This window comes from Pseudophryne corroboree, chromosome 9 (genome assembly GCF_028390025.1).
Source record: "Pseudophryne corroboree isolate aPseCor3 chromosome 9, aPseCor3.hap2, whole genome shotgun sequence".
Taxonomy (NCBI): Eukaryota; Metazoa; Chordata; class Amphibia; order Anura; family Myobatrachidae; genus Pseudophryne; species Pseudophryne corroboree.
Genome location: NC_086452.1, coordinates 275611442 through 275634869, shown reverse-complemented (window position 1 = coordinate 275634869; position 23428 = coordinate 275611442). Strand labels below are relative to the sequence as shown.

Here is a 23428-nt window from a genome sequence, read left to right as displayed (position 1 = left end):
GTTGCTTAGTCAGAGGGCCCCTTGTTATCACCCTGTCTCGGACTTCCCCTTGTCTCCCATTAAGACCTGCGGGGGCATCGGGGTTGGGCAGACATAATCCGCCCTTCGAACGCGGCTGCCATGGGCTCAAGCAACCATAGTCTCGCAGGGGATTTCTGATAACACGGGCGAGACAACGGAGTTAGGGTGCCAGGGGTTACTAGGCTTTCCAGCTCCCACAACCAGCATATCTTCCCAGTACTCTGACCTCAGCTATACGATCTCCTCTGGTCTGGAGTACGGGAATCATAACAGTTCCTGCCTGGTTGTAACGTCTGTTCCTGATTTAGCTGTATCTGGTCGATCCTGCTCCCTGTGCTCCCGAGTCCCGGAGTTCGGAAGCCGGTCCTGGGAATCCTTCCTGTCCAAAACGAACCTGTTGCAGTCATCCGAGGGTTCTCGTTATTTGGGGTTCTCTCCCGGTTTCGTGAGTAGCGGCTTCTGCCGCGAGTTGCGGCCTAGGCCGCTTTAACTTTGTATTACTTTTGTGTTGGAGGTTTTTGCGAATGTTTCCGCTTTTCACTGTCCTCCCCGGAACTCGGCGGTGCCGTGTGGGTGAATGGACAGTGGTATCTTTTGTTGTCCTTTTTCCTTGGCGGCGTGCCGCACATACCTTTAGTTTTAGGGTAGTTAGTAGCCCCTAGCTTCTGTTTGTTTTAGTTAGAGGTCCCCTTGTTATTACCCTGTTTCGGTTCACGCTTTGTCTCTCTCTAAGACCTGGGCGCATCGGAGTTGGGCAGACCTAATCCGCCCTTCAAACGCGGCTGCCGTGGGCCCAAGAAACCACAGTCATTCAGGCGTGAGTCGACCACACGGGTAAGACAACGGAGGTAGGGAGCTAGGGGCTATTCCCGTACCTCTCCTTAATTCAGCGTCATGTTCTGGTGCTCTGAACTCGCATCACTACATCTCTCCAGTTCTGAGCATCAGGAACGTAGCATTATCACCGGCCATAAAAAAAAAAAAAAAAAAAAAAAAAGAAGAGTTTATTTTTTCTTTTGTATTGGTGGGCCTAGAAATTCGGCCTCATGAATCCGGCAGTTTTAGGTCCAAATCCCAGCCAGCTTTTGGCCAACCAGATTCAGGAACTAACTCAGATGTTTCAGGACCGCACTCTTCGGGTGAGATCGCAGGAAGATCTTTTGCGAGCCTCCCAGAGTATGGTTCCAGAACCAAAAATGCATTTACCTGACTGTTTTTCGGGTAACCGAAAGGATTTTTTTAATTTTAAGGAAGCTTGTAAGCTTTATTTTCGTTTAATAACGGGTCGGGATTGTGATGTCTTTACTCCAAGGTGATCCACAGACCTGGGCTTTTGGGCTAAGAGCGGATGATGTTGCCTTGCTATCAGTAGATGCCTTTTTTAAGTCCTTAGGCCTTTTGTATGATGACCCTGATAGAGAAGCATCAGCTGAGAGCCACCTGTGTGCACTTAAGCAAGGGAAAAATCCAGCAGAGGCGTATTGTACCGAGTTTCGCCGTTGGTCGAACAACTGTGGCTGGAATGACCCGGCCCTGCGCAGTCAGTTTCGCCTCGGTTTGTTTGAAGTTATTAAAGACAGTCTCCTTCAGTACCCCGCTCCTGAGACTCTAGACAAACTCATGGAGCTCGCTATTAAAATTGATCGTCGTCTCCGAGAGCGGAGGGCTGAAAGAGGAGCTACTTTTAGGCCTAGTCCATGTGTATTCACTTTTCCTGAGGACATCGAGGAGCCCATGCAAATGGGTCTCTCCCGGCTGTCCCCAGAGGAAAGAACCAGAAGGCTAAATTCTGGTCTTTGTTTGTATTGTGGTGGCAAGGGACATATCGCACGTAATTGCCCGAATAAGCAGGGAAACGCTCTGACCAAGTGAGTAGTGAGGGGGTTCACTTGGGTCTGCAGTTAATCTCCTCTAAGGATTCCTTATTAGTTCCTGTAAAAATTTCCTTTGGTAGCCTCAGTTCGTTGGTGTCGGCCTTCGTCGACAGTGGAGCTGCGGTAAATTTCATGGATCTTGGTTGGGCTCAGGCTTTAGGCGTTCCACAGATACCTTTGGATAAACGTATCACCATGCACGGCTTGGATGGTGGTCCGCTTTCTAATGGGGTTATCACTCACCATACACCTCCAGTACAACTGACAGTGGGGGCCCTACATTCAGAGAAAATCGAATTTTACCTTACCCATTGTCCGGCTGTCCCCTTAGTTTTGGGTCACCCCTGGCTTGCCTTTCATAATCCCACCATAGATTGGCGGTCTGGGGAGATTTCCCAATGGGGTCCCTTTTGTGTTAAGGAGTGTATTTCCCGTCCAGTCCGGGTTGCGGCAGTCACCCCAGAACTTATTCCTTTGGAATATCAGGACTTTGCCAATGTTTTCTCCAAGGGTAATGCAGATGTACTGCCTCCCCATCAGTCCTATGACTGCGCTATTGATTTAGTTCCCGGTGACTCTTTACCTATAGGGAGATTATATGCCCTGTCCGGGCCGGAAACCACGGCAATGAATGATTATATTCAGGAGAGCCTGAAAAAAGGCTTCATTAGGCCCTCAAAATCTCCATTAAGTGCAGGGTTCTTTTTTGTTGAGAAAAAAGATGGGTCGCTCAGACCATGTATTGATTTTCGGGCTCTGAATAAAATTTCTGTTAAAAACACCTACCCCTTGCCATTGATTTCAGTACTGTTTGATCAGCTCCGGTCTGCCGTTATCTTCTCCAAGATCGATCTTAGAGGGGCTTACAATCTCATCTGAATAAAATCTGGGGATGAGTGGAAGATGGCTTTCAGCACACAGTCAGGTCATTATGAATACCTGGTGATGCCGTTTGGGCTGTCAAATGCTCCTGCGGTATTTCAAGATCTCATTAATGACGTCCTTCGTGACTTTCTAGGAAAGTTCGTAGTCGTTTATTTAGACGACATTTTGATTTACTCTGAGTCTGCTGAACAACATATTACCCATGTGCGACTGGTCCTTCAAAAATTACGGGAGAATCATTTATACGCCAAACTGGAGAAATGTGATTTCCACATCACAGAAGTGTCCTTCCTGGGGTATATTATTTCTCCTAAGGGGTTTTTCATGGAACCAAAAAAACTCCAGGCCATCCTAAATTGGGCTTAATCTTTTTGTGTCATAACATAACCTGGCATCTTTAGAATAATATCAACAAACTACTAGAGATGAGCGGGTTCGGTTTCTCTGAAACCGAACCCGCACGAACTTCATGTTTTTTTCACGGGTCCGAGCAGACTCGGATCCTCCCGCCTTGCTCGGTTAACCCGAGCGCGCCCGAACGTCATCATGACGCTGTCGGATTCTCGCGAGACTCGGATTCTATATAAGGAGCCGCGCGTCGCCGCCATTTTCACACGTGCATTGAGATTGATAGGGAGAGGACGTGGCTGGCGTCCTCTCCATTAGAAATTAGATTAGAAGAGAGAGAGAGATTGTGCAGAGTCAGACAGAGTTTACCACAGTGACCAGTGCAGTTGTTGTTAGTTAACTTTTATTTATTTTAATATATCCGTTCTCTGCTATATCCGTTCTCTGCACGAAAAAAAACGATACACAGCAGCAGCCAGTCACACAGTGTGACTCAGTCTGTGTGCACTCAGCTCAGCCCAGTGTGATGCACATCAATGTATAAAAGGCAAAGCTTATAATAATTGTGGGGGAGACTGGGGAGCACTGCAGGTTGTTATAGCAGGAGCCCCCAGGAGTACATAATATTATATTAATTTAAAATTAAACAGTGCACACTTTTGCTGCAGGAGTGCCACTGCCAGTGTGACTAGTGGTGACCAGTGCCTGACCACCAGTATAGTAGTATATTGTTGTATGTATTGTATACTATCTCTTTATCAACCAGTCTATATTAGCAGCAGACACAGTACAGTGCGGTAGTTCACGGCTGTGGCTACCTCTGTGTCGGCAGTCGGAACTCGGCAGGCAGTCCGTCCATCCATAATTGTATTACAATATATACCACCTAACCGTGGTATTTTTTTTTCTTTCTTTATACCGTCGTCATAGTGTCATACTAGTTGTTACGAGTATACTACTATCTCTTTATCAACCAGTGTACAGTGCGGTAGTTCACGGCTGTGGCTACCTCTGTGTCGGCAGTCGGCAGGCAGTCCGTCCATCCATAATTGTATTATTATTATAATATATACCACCTAACCGTGGTTTTTTTTTCATTCTTTATACCGTCATAGTGTCATACTAGTTGTTACGAGTATACTACTATCTCTTTATCAACCAGTGTACAGTGCGGTAGTTCACGGCTGTGGCTACCTCTGTGTCGGCAGTCGGCAGGCAGTCCGTCCATCCATAATTGTATTATTATTATAATATATACCACCTAACCGTGGTTTTTTTTTCATTCTTTATACCGTCATAGTGTCATACTAGTTGTTACGAGTATACTACTATCTCTTTATCAACCAGTGTACAGTGCGGTAGTTCACGGCTGTGGCTACCTCTGTGTCGGCAGTCGGCAGGCAGTCCGTCCATCCATAATTGTATTATTATTATAATATATACCACCTAACCGTGGTTTTTTTTTCATTCTTTATACCGTCAGAGTGTCATACTAGTTGTTACGAGTATACTACTATCTCTTTATCAACCAGTGTACAGTGCGGTAGTTCACGGCTGTGGCTACCTCTGTGTCGGCAGTCGGCAGGCAGTCCGTCCATCCATAATTGTATTATTATTATAATATATACCACCTAACCGTGGTTTTTTTTTCATTCTTTATACCGTCATAGTGTCATACTAGTTGTTACGAGTATACTACTATCTCTTTATCAACCAGTGTACAGTGCGGTAGTTCACGGCTGTGGCTACCTCTGTGTCGGCAGTCGGCAGGCAGTCCGTCCATCCATAATTGTATTATTATTATAATATATACCACCTAACCGTGGTTTTTTTTTCATTCTTTATACCGTCATAGTGTCATACTAGTTGTTACGAGTATACTACTATCTCTTTATCAACCAGTGTACAGTGCGGTAGTTCACGGCTGTGGCTACCTCTGTGTCGGCAGTCGGCAGGCAGTCCGTCCATCCATAATTGTATTATTATTATAATATATACCACCTAACCGTGGTTTTTTTTTCATTCTTTATACCGTCGTCATAGTGTCATACTAGTTGTTACGAGTATACTACTATCTCTTTATCAACCAGTGTACAGTGCGGTAGTTCACGGCTGTGGCTACCTCTGTGTCGGCAGTCGGCAGGCAGTCCGTCCATCCATAATTGTATTATTATTATAATATATACCACCTAACCGTGGTTTTTTTTTCATTCTTTATACCGTCGTCATAGTGTCATACTAGTTGTTACGAGTATACTACTATCTCTTTATCAACCAGTGTACAGTGCGGTAGTTCACGGCTGTGGCTACCTCTGTGTCGGCAGTCGGCAGGCAGTCCGTCCATCCATAATTGTATTATTATTATAATATATACCACCTAACCGTGGGTTTTTTTCCATTCTTTATACCGTCGTCATAGTGTCATACTAGTTGTTACGAGTATACTACTATCTCTTTATCAACCAGTGTACAGTGCGGTAGTTCACGGCTGTGGCTACCTCTGTGTCGGCAGTCGGCAGGCAGTCCGTCCATCCATAATTGTATTATTATTATAATATATACCACCTAACCGTGGTTTTTTTTCCATTCTTTATACCGTCGTCATAGTGTCATACTAGTTGTTACGAGTATACTACTATCTCTTTATCAACCAGTGTACAGTGCGGTAGTTCACGGCTGTGGCTACCTCTGTGTCGGCAGTCGGCAGGCAGTCCGTCCATCCATAATTGTATTATTATTATAATATATACCACCTAACCGTGGTTTTTTTATACCACCTAACCGTGGCAGTCCGTCCATAATTGTATACTAGTATCCAATCCATCCATCTCCATTGTTTACCTGAGGTGCCTTTTAGTTCTGCCTATAAAATATGGAGAACAAAAAAGTTGAGGTTCCAAAATTAGGGAAAGATCAAGATCCACTTCCACCTCGTGCTGAAGCTGCTGCCACTAGTCATGGCCGAGACGATGAAATGCCAGCAACGTCGTCTGCCAAGGCCGATGCCCAATGTCATAGTACAGAGCATGTCAAATCCAAAACACCAAATATCAGAAAAAAAAGGACTCCAAAACCTAAAATAAAATTGTCGGAGGAGAAGCGTAAACTTGCCAATATGCCATTTACCACACGGAGTGGCAAGGAACGGCTGAGGCCCTGGCCTATGTTCATGGCTAGTGGTTCAGCTTCACATGAGGATGGAAGCACTCAGCCTCTCGCTAGAAAACTGAAAAGACTCAAGCTGGCAAAAGCACCGCAAAGAACTGTGCGTTCTTTGAAATCCCAAATCCACAAGGAGAGTCCAATTGTGTCGTTTGCGATGCCTGACCTTCCCAACACTGGACGTGAAGAGCATGCGCCTTCCACCATTTGCACGCCCCCTGCAAGTGCTGGAAGGAGCACCCGCAGTCCAGTTCCTGATAGTCAGATTGAAGATGTCAGTGTTGAAGTACACCAGGATGAGGAGGATATGGGTGTTGCTGGCGCTGGGGAGGAAATTGACCAGGAGGATTCTGATGGTGAGGTGGTTTGTTTAAGTCAGGCACCCGGGGAGACACCTGTTGTCCGTGGGAGGAATATGGCCGTTGACATGCCAGGTGAAAATACCAAAAAAATCAGCTCTTCGGTGTGGAGGTATTTCACCAGAAATGCGGACAACAGGTGTCAAGCCGTGTGTTCCCTTTGTCAAGCTGTAATAAGTAGGGGTAAGGACGTTAACCACCTCGGAACATCCTCCCTTATACGTCACCTGCAGCGCATTCATAATAAGTCAGTGACAAGTTCAAAAACTTTGGGTGACAGCGGAAGCAGTCCACTGACCAGTAAATCCCTTCCTCTTGTAACCAAGCTCACGCAAACCACCCCACCAACTCCCTCAGTGTCAATTTCCTCCTTCCCCAGGAATGCCAATAGTCCTGCAGGCCATGTCACTGGCAAGTCTGACGAGTCCTCTCCTGCCTGGGATTCCTCCGATGCATCCTTGCGTGTAACGCCTACTGCTGCTGGCGCTGCTGTTGTTGCCGCTGGGAGTCGATGGTCATCCCAGAGGGGAAGTCGTAAGCCCACTTGTACTACTTCCAGTAAGCAATTGACTGTTCAACAGTCCTTTGCGAGGAAGATGAAATATCACAGCAGTCATCCTACTGCAAAGCGGATAACTGAGGCCTTGGCATCCTGGGTGGTGAGAAACGTGGTTCCGGTATCCATCATTACTGCAGAGCCAACTAGAGACTTGTTGGAGGTACTGTGTCCCCGGTACCAAATACCATCTAGGTTCCATTTCTCTAGGCAGGCGATACCGAAAATGTACACAGACCTCAGAAAAAGAGTCACCAGTGTCCTAAAAAATGCAGCTGTACCCAATGTCCACTTAACCACGGACATGTGGACAAGTGGAGCAGGGCAGGGTCAGGACTATATGACTGTGACAGCCCACTGGGTAGATGTATGGACTCCCGCCGCAAGAACAGCAGCGGCGGCACCAGTAGCAGCATCTCGCAAACGCCAACTCTTTCCTAGGCAGGCTACGCTTTGTATCACCGCTTTCCAGAATACGCACACAGCTGAAAACCTCTTACGGCAACTGAGGAAGATCATCGCGGAATGGCTTACCCCAATTGGACTCTCCTGTGGATTTGTGGCATCGGACAACGCCAGCAATATTGTGTGTGCATTAAATCTGGGCCAATTCCAGCACGTCCCATGTTTTGCACATACCTTGAATTTGGTGGTGCAGAATTTTTTAAAAAACGACAGGGGCGTGCAAGAGATGCTGTCGGTGGCCAGAAGAATTGCGGGACACTTTCGGCGTACAGGCACCACGTACAGAAAACTGGAGCACCACCAAAAACTACTGAACCTGCCCTGCCATCATCTGAAGCAAGAAGTGGTAACGAGGTGGAATTCAACCCTCTATATGCTTCAGAGGTTGGAGGAGCAGCAAAAGGCCATTCAAGCCTATACAATTGAGCACGATATAGTAGGTGGAATGCACCTGTCTCAAGTGCAGTGGAGAATGATTTCAACGTTGTGCAAGGTTCTGATGCCCTTTGAACTTGCCACACGTGAAGTCAGTTCAGACACTGCCAGCCTGAGTCAGGTCATTCCCCTCATCAGGCTTTTGCAGAAGAAGCTGGAGGCATTGAAGAAGGAGCTAACACGGAGCGATTCCGCTAGGCATGTGGGACTTGTGGATGCAGCCCTTAATTCGCTTAACAAGGATTCACGGGTGGTCAATCTGTTGAAATCAGAGCACTACATTTTGGCCACCGTGCTCGATCCTAGATTTAAAGCCTACCTTGGATCTCTCTTTCCGGCAGACACAGGTCTGCTGGGGTTGAAAGACCTGCTGGTGACAAAATTGTCAAGTCAAGCGGAACGCGACCTGTCAACATCTCCTCCTTCACATTCTCCCGCAACTGGGGGTGCGAGGAAAAGGCTCAGAATTCCGAGCCCACCCGCTGGCGGTGATGCAGGGCAGTCTGGAGCGACTGCTGATGCTGACATCTGGTCCGGACTGAAGGACCTGACAACGATTACGGACATGTCGTCTACTGTCACTGCATATGATTCTCTCAACATTGATAGAATGGTGGAGGATTATATGAGTGACCGCATCCAAGTAGGCACGTCACACAGTCCGTACTTATACTGGCAGGAAAAAGAGGCAATTTGGAGGCCCTTGCACAAACTGGCTTTATTCTACCTAAGTTGCCCTCCCACAAGTGTGTACTCCGAAAGAGTGTTTAGTGCCGCCGCTCACCTTGTCAGCAATCGGCGTACGAGGTTACATCCAGAAAATGTGGAGAAGATGATGTTCATTAAAATGAATTATAATCAATTCCTCCGCGGAGACATTGACCAGCAGCAATTGCCTCCACAAAGTACACAGGGAGCTGAGATGGTGGATTCCAGTGGGGACGAATTGATAATCTGTGAGGAGGGGGATGTACACGGTGATATATCGGAGGGTGAAGATGAGGTGGACATCTTGCCTCTGTAGAGCCAGTTTGTGCAAGGAGAGATTAATTGCTTCTTTTTTGGGGGGGGTCCAAACCAACCCGTCATATCAGTCACAGTCGTGTGGCAGACCCTGTCACTGAAATGATGGGTTGGTTAAAGTGTGCATGTCCTGTTTTGTTTATACAACATAAGGGTGGGTGGGAGGGCCCAAGGATAATTCCATCTTGCACCTCTTTTTTCTGTTCTTTTTCTTTGCATCATGTGCTGATTGGGGAGGGTTTTTTGGAAGGGACATCCTGCGTGACACTGCAGTGCCACTCCTAGATGGGCCCGGTGTTTGTGTCGGCCACTAGGGTCGCTAATCTTACTCACACAGCTACCTCATTGCGCCTCTTTTTTTCTTTGCGTCATGTGCTGTTTGGGGAGGGTTTTTTGGAAGGGACATCCTGCGTGACACTGCAGTGCCACTCCTAGATGTGCCCGGTGTTTGTGTCGGCCACTAGGGTCGCTAATCTTACTCACACAGTCAGCTACCTCATTGCGCCTCTTTTTTTCTTTGCGTCATGTGCTGTTTGGGGAGGGTTTTTTGGAAGGGCCATCCTGCGTGACACTGCAGTGCCACTCCTAGATGGGCCCGGTGTTTGTGTCGGCCACTAGGGTCGCTTATCTTACTCACACAGCGACCTCGGTGCAAATTTTAGGACTAAAAATAATATTGTGAGGTGTGATGTGTTCAGAATAGGCTGAAAAAGAGTGTAAATTATGTTTTTTGAGGTTAATAATACTTTGGGATCAAAATTACCCCCAAATTCTATGATTTAAGCTGTTTTTTAGGGTTTTTTGAAAAAAACACCCGAATCCAAAACACACCCGAATCCGACAAAAAAAATTCGGTGAGGTTTTGCCAAAACGCGGTCGAACCCAAAACACGGCCGCGGAACCGAACCCAAAACCAAAACACAAAACCCGAAAAATTTCCGGCGCTCATCTCTACAAACTACCTATACTGGTGGATAGAGTAAAACGCACACTAGCGTATCTACCCATCTCCACAACTATCCATATCTTTTTTATCTGGTACTTTTTTCCTATTCACCAAAACCCTAAGTTTTCATCTTTACTTTCACTATTTGTCTTTGTTTGTTACATGTTTATACCGACATTTAGAGCTCTAGAATTTTTAATTGTTATATAACAAACATATACGGTATACCTATCTAGGTTTTAAATTATTCCTCTTATTATTATTATTTTCTATCCATTATTTATTTACATGTCAATAAAATAAAAACTAATTCAACAATCTTTAAGCTATATGTGTGATATTGAGCAAGCACTGGGAGTAATACATTTTCTAAATTGAGCACAACCCACGAACTTAAAAGCAATTCAGCGCTTTTTAGGGTTTGCAAATTATTATAGGCATTTTATTCATACCTTCTCTGATTTGGTCGCTCCTATAGTAGCATAGACTAAAAAAGGAGCGGACCCTTCCAATTGGTCGCCTGAAGCCGAGTCTGCCTTTCTGGCCTTGAAGCAGGCCTTTGTCTCAGCTCCTGTTCTCAGGCACCCTAACCCAGAGCTCCCCTTTATTGTCGAGGTGGATGCCTCAGAGGTTGGAGTGGGGGCTATCCTTTCTCAGGAAGACCCGGAGTCTCAGGAATTACACCCTTGTACCTTCATGTCCAGGAAATACTCCTCCGCAGAATCCAACTATGATGTTGGTAATCGAGAATTGTTGGCAGTTAAATGGGCTTTCGAGGAGTGGAGGCATTGGCTGGAAGGAGCTAGGCATACCATTACAGTGTTTACTGACCACAAGAACCTGCAGTATATTAAGTCAGATAAACGGCTTAATGCTCGACAGGCACGTTGGACGCTGTTTTTTACTCATTTCAGGTTTATTATCACCTTCAGGTCCAGTTCCAAGAATACGAAAGCTGATGCCTTGTCACGTTGTTTTCTTCTGGTTCACAATAACCATCCGGCAACTACCCCCATAGTTCCATCGTCTGTCATCCGAGCAGGCCTCACACAGGATTTATTTACACAGGTAGTCCAGCTTCAGCAGCAGGCTCCCAAAGTTACTCCTGCGGACCGTCTCTTCGTCCCTGAATTTCTGAGAGGCACTGTTCTAGCTGAGTTTCATGATAACAAAGTTTCCGGTCATCCGGGTGTTACTAAAACCTTGGAATTAATTTCTCGCTCGGTGTGGTGGCCTAATCTTTCCAAGGACGTAAGGGAATTTGTCCTTTCTTGTCAGGTCTGCGCTCAGCACAAGATATCCCGATCGTTGCCAGTCGGGCAACTCATGCCTTTAGCCATCTCTCTTAGGCCATGGTCACACATTTCCATGGATTTTGTGGTGGACCTTCCTCTTTCATCTGGATTCCGGGTCATTTGGGTGGTGGTAGACCATTTTAGAAAGATGGCCCACTTCATTGCTCTTCCCCGATTACCCTCCGCTCAAGTTTTGGCAGTTTTGTTTCTCCGCCATGTCTTCAGGCTCCATGGTTTACCCATGGATATTGTCTCTGACCGAGGACCACAATTCATTGCCCGTTTCTGGAAACGTTTTTGTGCCTCATTAAATATGAAGCTCTCTTTAACATCTGGATACCATCCACAGTCTAACGGACAGACTGAACGTGTTAATCAGTCATTAAAGCAGTATTTACGGCTGTATTCGGCCAAACTTCAGAATGATTGGTCTGAATTTCTTCCTTTGGCCGAGTTTGCCTATAATAACTCTTGCCATTCTTCCACCAAGGAGTCTCCTTTCTTTTCGGTCCTGGGCTTTCATCCTAGAGCCAATTCCTTTTATCCTCATTTTCCAGGCTCTTCGTTGACCGTAACTTCCTGCCTCAGAATAATTTGGAAAAAGGTGCACCTTGCCCTGAAGAAGGCTGCCTTCCGAGAGAAACATTTTTCGGATAGTTTCCGACGCCCGTGCACTCTTAAGGTGGGAGATAAGGTGTGGTTGTCAACCTGTAACATCAAGCTCCGACAACCCTCGGCTAGATTGGGACCCAAATTTATTGGACCGTTTCTTATTGTCAAGAAAGTCAATCCAGTGGCTTTTCGGCTGCGGTTGCCTAAATCACTTAAGGTTGGCAACACTTTCCACTGCTCTCTTTTGAAGAAATATATTGTTTCCTGGAGGTTCCCCTGGAAGATTTCCCAGGGTAGACTTCCGGTGGAGAAGGTTTTAGATTCTAAGCTTTCTCGTGGCCGGCTTTATTTTTTGGTCCACTGGAAAGGCTATGGCCCTGAAGAAAGGTATTGGGTGTTGAATAAGGATTTACATGCTCCTAAACTTAAGAAGATATTCTTTCAGGAGTTTCCTCAGAAACCCGAATCTAGGGGTTCTTTAACCCCTCCACAAGGGGGGGTACTGTTCGGCGCAGCGTTTTTGTCCATGCTCTGACCGAGCAGCGGTCACGGCCACCGCGCCTCTCGCTCAGTCTGCTCCCGCACGGCGCCTAGCAACGCCGGGACGCCGTGCGCGTGATAGCCGCCGGGTCCCTGGCAACGCTAGGACGCCGTGCGCCCAGGGCCGCCGGGTCCATGGCAACGGGGACGCCACATGCGGACCGCGTTCCCCGTTGCCAAGAGAGTACTCACTCTCTCCTGGTCGTGCAGCAAGGCAGCTACACGACATTCATCAATCAGGCTCTGCACTGCCATTGGAGGGTTCCCTGTTATATGCCTCCTCAGTGCCTCACACAAATGCCGGTGATAGCTTCCTGCACGCTGTTCCTGCCTGGTAACGTCTGTGCCTGATTTAGCTGTATCTGGTCGATCCTGCTCCCTGTGCTCCCGAGTCCTGGAGTTCTGAAGCCGGTGCTGGGAATCCTTCCTGTCCAAAACGAACCTGTTATTTGGGGTTCTCTCCTGGTTTCGTAAGTAGCGGCTTCTGCCGTGAGTTGCGGCCTAGGCCACTTTAACTTTGTATTACTTTTGTGTTGGAGGTTTTTGCGGAGGTTTCCGCTTTTCACTGTCCTCCCCGGAACTCGGCGGTGCCGTGTGGGGGAACGGACAGTGGTATCTTTTGTTGTCCTTTTTCCTTGGCGGCGTGCCGCACATACCTTTAGTTTTAGGGTAGTTAGTAGCCCCTAGCTTCTGTTTGTTTTAGTTAGAGGTCCCCTTGTTATTACTAGAGATGAGCGCCTGAAATTTTTCGGGTTTTGTGTTTTGGTTTTGGGTTCGGTTCCGCGGCCGTGTTTTGGGTTCGAACGCGTTTTGGCAAAACCTCACCGAATTATTTTTGTCAGATTCGGGTGTGTTTTGGATTCGGGTGTTTTTTTCAAAAAACCCTAAAAAACAGCTTAAATCATAGAATTTGGGGGTAATTTTGATCCCAAAGTATTATTAACCTCAAAAAACATAATTTACACTCATTTTCAGCCTATTCTGAACACATCACACCTCACAATATTATTTTTAGTCCTAAAATTTGCACCGAGGTCGCTGTGTGAGTAAGATAAGCGACCCTAGTGGCCGACACAAACACCGGGCCCATCTAGGAGTGGCACTGCAGTGTCACGCAGGATGTCCCTTCCAAAAAACCCTCCCCAAACAGCACATGACGCAAAGAAAAAAAGAGGCGCAATGAGGTAGCTGTGTGAGTAAGATTAGCGACCCTAGTGGCCGACACAAACACCGGGCCCATCTAGGAGTGGCACTGCAGTGTCACGCAGGATGGCCCTTCCAAAAAACCCTCCCCAAACAGCACATGACGCAAAGAAAAAAAGAGGCGCAATGAGGTAGCTGACTGTGTGAGTAAGATTAGCGACCCTAGTGGCCGACACAAACACCGGGCCCATCTAGGAGTGGCACTGCAGTGTCACGCAGGATGGCCCTTCCAAAAAACCCTCCCCAAACAGCACATGACGCAAAGAAAAAAAGAGGCGCAATGAGGCGCAATAAAAAAACCACGGTTAGGTGGTATATATTATAATAATAATACAATTATGGATGGACGGACTGCCTGCCGAGTTCCGACACAGAGGTAGCCACAGCCGTGAACTACCGCACTGTACACTGGTTGATAAAGAGATAGTAGTATACTCGTAACAACTAGTATGACACTATGACGACGGTATAAAGAATGAAAAAAAAACCACGGTTAGGTGGTATATATTATAATAATACAATTATGGATGGACGGACTGCCTGCCGACTGCCGACACAGAGGTAGCCACAGCCGTGAACTACCGCACTGTACACTGGTTGATAAAGAGATAGTAGTATACTCGTAACAACTAGTATGACACTATGACGACGGTATAAAGAATGGAAAAAAAACCACGGTTAGGTGGTATATATTATAATAATAATACAATTATGGATGGACGGACTGCCTGCCGACTGCCGACACAGAGGTAGCCACAGCCGTGAACTACCGCACTGTACACTGGTTGATAAAGAGATAGTAGTATACTCGTAACAACTAGTATGACACTATGACGACGGTATAAAGAATGAAAAAAAAACCACGGTTAGGTGGTATATATTATAATAATAATACAATTATGGATGGACGGACTGCCTGCCGACTGCCGACACAGAGGTAGCCACAGCCGTGAACTACCGCACTGTACACTGGTTGATAAAGAGATAGTAGTATACTCGTAACAACTAGTATGACACTATGACGACGGTATAAAGAATGGAAAAAAAACCACGGTTAGGTGGTATATATTATAATAATAATACAATTATGGATGGACGGACTGCCTGCCGACTGCCGACACAGAGGTAGCCACAGCCGTGAACTACCGCACTGTACACTGGTTGATAAAGAGATAGTAGTATACTCGTAACAACTAGTATGACACTATGACGGTATAAAGAAAGAAAAAAAAATACCACGGTTAGGTGGTATATATTGTAATACAATTATGGATGGACGGACTGCCTGCCGAGTTCCGACTGCCGACACAGAGGTAGCCACAGCCGTGAACTACCGCACTGTACTGTGTCTGCTGCTAATATAGACTGGTTGATAAAGAGATAGTATACAATACATACAACAATATACTACTATACTGGTGGTCAGGCACTGGTCACCACTAGTCACACTGGCAGTGGCACTCCTGCAGCAAAAGTGTGCACTGTTTAATTTTAAATTAATATAATATTATGTACTCCTGGGGGCTCCTGCTATAACAACCTGCAGTGCTCCCCAGTCTCCCCCACAATTATTATAAGCTTTGCCTTTTATACATTGATGTGCAGCACACTGGGCTGAGCTGAGTGCACACAGACTGAGTCACACTGTGTGACTGGCTGCTGCTGTGTATCGTTTTTTTTCAGGCAGAGAACGGATATAGCAGAGAACGGATATATATTAAAATAAATAAAAGTTAACTAACAACAACTGCACTGGTCACTGTGGTAAACTCTGTCTGACTCTGCACAATCTCTCTCTCTCTTCTAATCTAATTTCTAATGGAGAGGACGCCAGCCACGTCCTCTCCCTATCAATCTCAATGCACGTGTGAAAATGGCGGCGACGCGCGGCTCCTTATATAGAATCCGAGTCTCGCGAGAATCCGACAGCGTCATGATGACGTTCGGGCGCGCTCGGGTTAACCGAGCAAGGCGGGAGGATCCGAGTCTGCTCGGACCCGTGAAAAAAACATGAAGTTCGTGCGGGTTCGGTTTCAGAGAAACTGAACCCGCTCATCTCTAGTTATTACCCTATCTCGGTTCACGCTTTGTCTCTCTCTAAGACCTGGGGGCATCGGAGTTGGGCAGACCTAATCCGCCCTTCAAACGCGGCTGATGTGGGCCCAAGAAACCATAGTAATTCAGGCGTGAGTCGACCACACGGGTAAGACAACGGAGGTAGGGTGCTAGGGGCTATTCCCGTACCTCTCCTTAATTCAGCGTCATGTTCTGGTGCTCTGAATTCGCATCACTACATCTCTCCAGTTCTGAGCATCAGGAACGTAACAAGCATCTCTTGCACGCCCCTGTCGTTTTAAAAAAAATTCTGCATCACCAAATTCAATTATGTGCAAAACATGGGACGTGCTGGAATTTGCCCACATGTAATGCACGCACAATATTGGTGGCGTTGTCCGATGTCACAAATCCCCAGGATAGTCCAGTTGGGGTAAGCCATTCTGCAATGATGTTCCTCAGTTTCCGTAAGAGGTTGTCAGCTGTGAGCCACTTATGGAAAGCGGTGATACAAAGCGTAGCCTGCCTAGTAACAAGTTGGCGTTTGCGAGATGCTGCTACTGGTGCCACCGCTGCTGTTTTTGCTGCGGGAGGCAATACATCTACCCAGTGGGCTGTCACAGTCATATAGTCCTGAGTCTGCCCTGCTCCACTTGTCCACATGTCCGTGGTTAAATGGACATTGAGTACAACTGCATTTTTTTGGACACTGGTGACTCTTTTTCTGACATCTGTGTACATTCTCGGTATTGCCTGCCTAGAGAAATGGAACCTAGATGGTATTTGGTACCAGGGACACACTACCTCAATCAATTATCTAATTCACTGTGAATTAACGGTGGATACCGGACACACGTTTAACACCACCGCAGCTGCCAAGATCTGAGTTATCCGCTTTGCAGCAGGATGACTGCTGTGATATTTCATCTTCCTCGCAAAGGACTGTTGGACAGTCAATTGCTTACTGGAAGTAGTACAAGTGGTCTTCCGACTTCCCCTCTGGGATGATGATCGACTCCCAGCAGCAACAACAGCAGCGCCAGCAGCAGTAGGCGTTACACTCAAGGATGCATCGAAGGAATCCCAGGCAGGAGAGGAGTCCTCAGACTTGCCAGTGACATGGCCTGCAGGACTATTCGCTTTCCTGTCTAAGGAGGAAATTGACACTGAGGGAGTTGGTGGTGTGGTTTGCAGGAGCTTGGTTACAAGGGGAAGGGATTTAGTTGTCAGTGGACTGCTTCCGCTGTCACCCAAAGTTTTTGAACTTGTCAATGACTTCTGATGAATGCGCTCCAGGTGACGTATAAGGGAGGATGTACCTAGTGGTTAACGTCCTTACCCCTACTTATTACAGCTTGACAAAGGTAACACACGGCTTGACACCTGTTGTCCGCATTTCTGTTAAAATAATTCCACACCGAAGAGGTGATTTTTTTTTGTAATTTGACAAGGCATGTCAATGTCCATGTTCGTCCCACGGACAACAGGTGTCTCCCCGGGTGCCTGACTTACACAAACCACCTCACCATCAGAATCCTCCTTGTCAATTTCTTCATCCTGGTGTACTTCAACAGTGACATCTTCAATTTGACTATCAGGAACTGGACTGCGGGTGCTCCTTCCAGCACTTGCAGGGGGCGTGCAAATGGTGGAAGGCGCCACCTCTTTCAGTCCAATGTTGGGAAGGTCAGGCATCACAACCGACACAATTGGACTCTCCTTGGGGATTTGTGATTTAGAAGAACGTACAGTTCTTTGCTGTGCTTTTGCCAGCTTAAGCATTTTCATTTTTCTAGCGGGAGGATGAGTGCTTCCATCCTCATGTGACGCTGAACCACTAGCCATGAACATAGGCCAGGGCCTCAGCCATTCCTTGCCACTCCGTGTAGTAAATGGCATATTGGCAAGTTTACGCTTCTCCTCAGACGATTTTAATTTTGATTTTAAGGTCATTTTACTGAACTTTAGTTTTTTGGATTTTACATGCTCTCTACTATGACATTGGGCATCGGCCTTGGCAGACGACGTTGATGGCATTTCATCATCTCGGCCATGACTAGTGGCAGCAGCTTCAGTACGAGGTGGAAGTGGATATTGATCTTTCCCTATTTTACACTCCAAATTTTTGTTTTCCATTTTTTAATGTGTGGAATTATATGCCAGTAATATATCAATATCAATGGCATACTGTACCATACTGCTATACATATATATATATATATACTGGTGGTCAGCAAAATTTTGCACTGTCCTCCTACTATATACTGCGCACAACTACAATGCAGCACAGATATGGATAGTATACTTGACGACACAGAGGTAGAGCAATGGACTACTGTACCATACTGATATATATATATATACTGGTGGTCAGCAAAATTCTGCACTGTCCTCCTAATATATACTGCGCACAACTACAATGCAGCACAGATATGGATAGTATACTTGATGACACAGAGGTAGAGCAATGGACTACTGTACCGTACTCCTATATATATATATATATACTGGTGGTCAGCAAAATTTTGCACTGTCCTCCTACTATATACTGCGCACAACTACAATGCAGCACATATATGGATAGTATACTTGACGACACAGAGGTAGAGCAATGGACTACTGTACCGTACTGCTATATATATATATATATATATATACTGGTGGTCAGCAAAATTTTGCACTGTCCTCCTACTATATACTGCGCACAACTACAATGCAGCACAGATATGGATAGTATACATGACGACACAGAGGTAGAGCAATGGACTACTGTACCATACTGCTATATATATACTGGTGGTCAGCAAAATTCTGCACTGTCCTCCTACTATATACTGCGCACAACTACAATGCAGCACAGATATGGATAGTATACTTGATGACACAGAGGTAGAGCAATGGACTACTGTACCATACTGCTATATATATACTGGTTGTCAGCAAAATTCTGCACTGTCCTCCTACCATATACTGCGCACAACTACTGTGCAGCACAGATATGGATAGTATACTTGATGATACAGAGGTAGAGCAATGGAGTACTGTACCGTACTGCTATATATATATATATATATATATATATATATATATACTGATGGTCAGCAAAATTCTGCACTGTCCTCCTACTATATACTGCGCACAACTACAATGCAGCACAGATATGGATAGTATACTTGACGACACAGAGGTAGAGCAATGGACTACTGCTACATATTGATAATGCTGATTTATCTTCAGGAATGAAAGATATACCTTGAACACACCTTAAATACTCTTTACCATGGAGCCGCTGTGGCTGCTATACTTAATACACACTCTACATACTTTGTACGCTATTAGCATACAAAGTCCCGTGCGGTGTACGGACTTTGCGTACAAACGCCGTGCTGACGGTACAAAGTACTCACAGCGCGTACACACCCAGAGATACACTGTAAACCCTTAACAGCTATGCTATGCAATGATAATACACTTTAAACCTTACCAGGGCAATGAAGACACGACACCAGATTGTAATTAAACTGCTGGGTTCCGACACCACAGCGTATTATTGCTGAAAGGGGGTTACAATACAAACAATACAACACAATATAACAGAGTAAATGGCTACAGTCAATCTTACATACGTGAGTGGATTCGCAGCGCTACCCAGTCTGGTCCTCCGTCATCTGATAGATAACATTGTGAGTCATGTTTCTGACCAGGCCTGCAGCAGGCTCTCTTTATACAATTCATCCAAAACTTAACACAATGGATACTGTAATCTCTTTGTCCATTGGACACAGGGATGGTCATTTACAGTACAGGAGAGGTCATAGGTCAGTTTGAATAGGTGGGCGATGTCTGTTCCAACTGCTCTTGTGGGTGGTCTCCTCTGGGTTCCCGCCGCATACATAATGTACAGTAAATACACTTTATATCTATATTCTGCTCCTGCACATAACTTTGCGATCTTCCTCAAACCAACACCGGAATGTTACCCTTAAAATACCCTACAGCTGGATACCAAACACCAGCTTATAACCTTGTTCTGTCCCCTCCTATTCTGTAAAGGTGAATCCCTTTGTTCTGTTACCATTTAAACTGCTGTTACTTTCTGATGTGGTGCAGGGAGACTATGTGTACATTGTGCACTATTTGGATTAAATATGTAATGTGTTTTGATAGCCTTCCATGCATTCACAAACTCTACCGTAAATACTCATACCACGCGCTAATGCGCAGGACTGTGGGAGCGACCATACGCAAATTGCGGATATGCGCACGCACAGCAGAACAAGTACACGCGCGGAGGCCATCTGTGTGTAGTTTGTTCGTGATGTTTGTACTGCAATATTTTTCGACTTTGAGAGTCCACCCTTTGGCAGTCACCAATAACTGCCACTATCTAATCAATAAACAAAAAAATATCTACACAATATCTACAGAAGTTTGGATGATCGGGGGAGAGTTGTAGGTGGGAAATGTATGACCTATTGGGATAGTAGAAAGCATGTATGTATGAATCCATGTCTGAGGGGCATGTATCATCGTGCCTTATATGTTCTAAATAAGCTTCGAGGTATTGCGAAGTATACATTAAATCCTTTTCATTTCAAATCAAGGGTCTGTAAATGGGCCAACAAACACTACCGAGCTCTTTTCGGCTTCTTGTTAAAACAAATGGGGTGCACATTTAGTTGATGATACATGGAGGGGGAAACATAAGTGAGTGCTAGTATATGTGGATATCACATGTCGACTATGTGTGCTATTAACTGAAGGTTGCAGAGATGCAGATAAGACCTATAAATAAAATACATTCACATAAACATTTTGGGTAGGGCTGATGTCTTTTTCCGGATGGATGTATCTGGGCAGAGGGGAAGACAAAAGAAAAACGGGTGAGAGAAACAGGCCATGAAATTCATTTGCAATCCTTATCATAACATTGTCTCTATGGATGAGTAATAAATTAAATCTGCTGCTATAACAGCGCCCTCGCTCCTTAGACTCATCAACTTTGTGCCGTGCTTGTGCTGCATCAGAATTCGAACACACCTAAATATCAAACCAATAATTATGACGACTCCCAGGATACAAAGGAGAAACTTCCCTACACTCATAATAACATTTTGAGCCCACTCTCCTAAACCTGAGAACCAATTTCGTGGGTTCAACCATTAGACCCAGCCGGTCAGTTCATTACTCACAGCCGCCAAGGTTAAGGTTGTGTTTCCTCCTGAACTCCCACTTCAACTGCAAGATATCATCCATCCTTTGATCGATGATCTCCGTTGGGTTGTCAGTACTGTTCGTAATATACGTACAGCACTTCACCCCATATTGAGTTGCCAGAGTAACACAGTACCCACCTGTCACGGCTGTGATATAATTAAGGACCATCCTGTGCTGAATCAGCTCCTGCTTGTAAGCTTGTAACTCCCTTCCCGTATAACTGAAGGTGTCGTCTTACATCTCAGTGATATTATCTATCAAGTTCGCTTGCGTATGGATATACCTATAATTTATAAATCCTCTGGCAGTACGGGTGATGTCTAATGCGAGAAGGAATTGAACGGTGGATTCGTGGATCAAATCAGAGGCTGCACGCTCTGTCCTATCTATGAGGTGTCTCTTGATGATGTGTTCATAGTGAGTATGAGTATAAGGAGCCTGAGCACTGCGGTGAACATCTTTCATCTTATCATGGGTTATGGTCATGACCTCTGGTAGTACTCTCCCAATACAACACAATCCCTCTGAGCTCGGGGCAAGCCACTTGTACGCCTTCCTCCCACATATGAAATAGGCATCACCTGGGAGAACATAGGGGACAAAATATGACATCACCATATTACAAACTTTCCAAGTAAAGAAACCTATCCCTAGTTCTCCCATCTGCTCAGTACAAGTATCGGGCTTGATGATATGGGCACAATACCCTGGCAATACTTTTCCAACCCACATGGTCTTGCATCCACGAGTATACCTATACCGAAAATATCTCCCACTGTTGGCTATTTGGCGTACAAGTTCAGAGTCTATGGGTATCCTATCAGCTCTGTGTGAAAAGGTCATTGTCTGGTTATTCCACGTCACTTCCCAATTTCCTGGTTTTCGGTAATTGGAAATATTGAAACATAATAAGGATCTGTCTACATGATAGTGGTGGAGCTTCAAACTAGGGGGCCTAGAAATATTGAATTTCTTGTCCACCGGTCTCCCACCCTGTAATTCAAGAACCTCATCTATTGCTAAAGGGTATGGTACTAATCCTGACTTGTTCTGACCATGAGGTACTGGTGAGCACACCCAGCATTCTGTCTGGTTTAAAACCTTACCCACTAGTGAGTGGTAATCACTCAACGGATGACGGTCCATGTCGATATTAAGGTTGGACTGACATCTCTGGATGCACCCATCCTCAACTATATTCTCACAATTCCTACAAATACAATATTCATCAGACAATAACCCCTCACAGTGCCTCCGAGCTCCCTGACTACCAGAGCGCATACTGATGTCAGCCTTTACCAAAATGATGTGCTGATCCTGAGATCCTACAAATTCATACTTGCCATCAGAACCCATTCCAGATCCCTGCTCGACCTCTCTGGGACCCTCACCAAAACACACTGTCCGTATCAAAACCAGAATTACTAATAGAACCCAAAACGCAGTCTCTTGTGATCGATCCATTTCGTCAGGGGAAAGGAGGAAAATAAGAAGGAGAAAAGAAGGTAAAAATGCAGGGGAGGTGAAAAAAGAAAGTGGTACGACAACCGTTCTAGGTCTTGTTACTCTCTGTGCTCAGATGCCCTTTAACAGTCCTGCCTCTCAACTTTCCCGGAACAGACACTCCAGTGATACGAGACTCTCTTCACTCTGCTCTTTGACAGGAGTTCTCTCCGCGTCAGCGACCTTCTTGCAGTGGGACGAGTGGATCCAAGTCTCTCGGCGACCTTCAATGCTGTTGTGCTGGTTAACAAGACTTGATATGGTCCTTCCCACCTGTCTATGAGGCAACCCGAGCGTAAGAAATTTCGAATCATCACATAATCCCCAGGTTCAATGTCATGACAATTACTGTTCGGTAGGCGTAACTAGGGTTTTTGGAGCCCAGGGCAAATTGTAAAATGGCGCCCCCCCCCCCCAAAGAACAAAAAACATAGCAAAAGAAGCATGTGCGGCACGCGCTCCGACAAAATGGGTGTGGCCACACACCAGAAGGGGTGTGGCCACGCTCCAGAAGGAGTGTGGCCACCGAAAATGGCCCACAGTGCCAGTTACATTGCCCCCAGTGCCAGATACAATGCCCCACAGTGCCGGATACATGCCCCACAGTTCCAGTTACATTGCCCCACAGTGCACAGTGCCGGATACATGCCCCACAGTGCCAATTGCATTGCCCCCAGTGCCAGATACAATGCCCCACAGTGCCAGATACATGCCCCACAGTGCCAGATACAATGCCCCACAGTGCCAGATACAATGCCCCACAGTGCCAGATACAATGCCCCACAGTGTTAGTTACATTGTCCCACAGTGCCAGATACAATGCCCCACAGTGCCAGATACATTGCCCCACAGTGTTAGTTACATTGTCCCACAGTGCCAGATACAATGCCCCACAGTGCCGGATACATGCCCCACAATGCCAGATACAT

At 45.9% G+C, this 23428-nt stretch overlaps 1 protein-coding gene across 2 annotated transcripts in view; it reads left to right on the top strand.

The window, feature by feature from the left end:
* LOC134958009 (volume-regulated anion channel subunit LRRC8A-like) overlaps positions 1–23428 on the top strand; it is a 178186-nt gene that overhangs the window by 104009 nt on the left and 50749 nt on the right. The gene's annotated exons all lie outside the window — the stretch shown is intronic.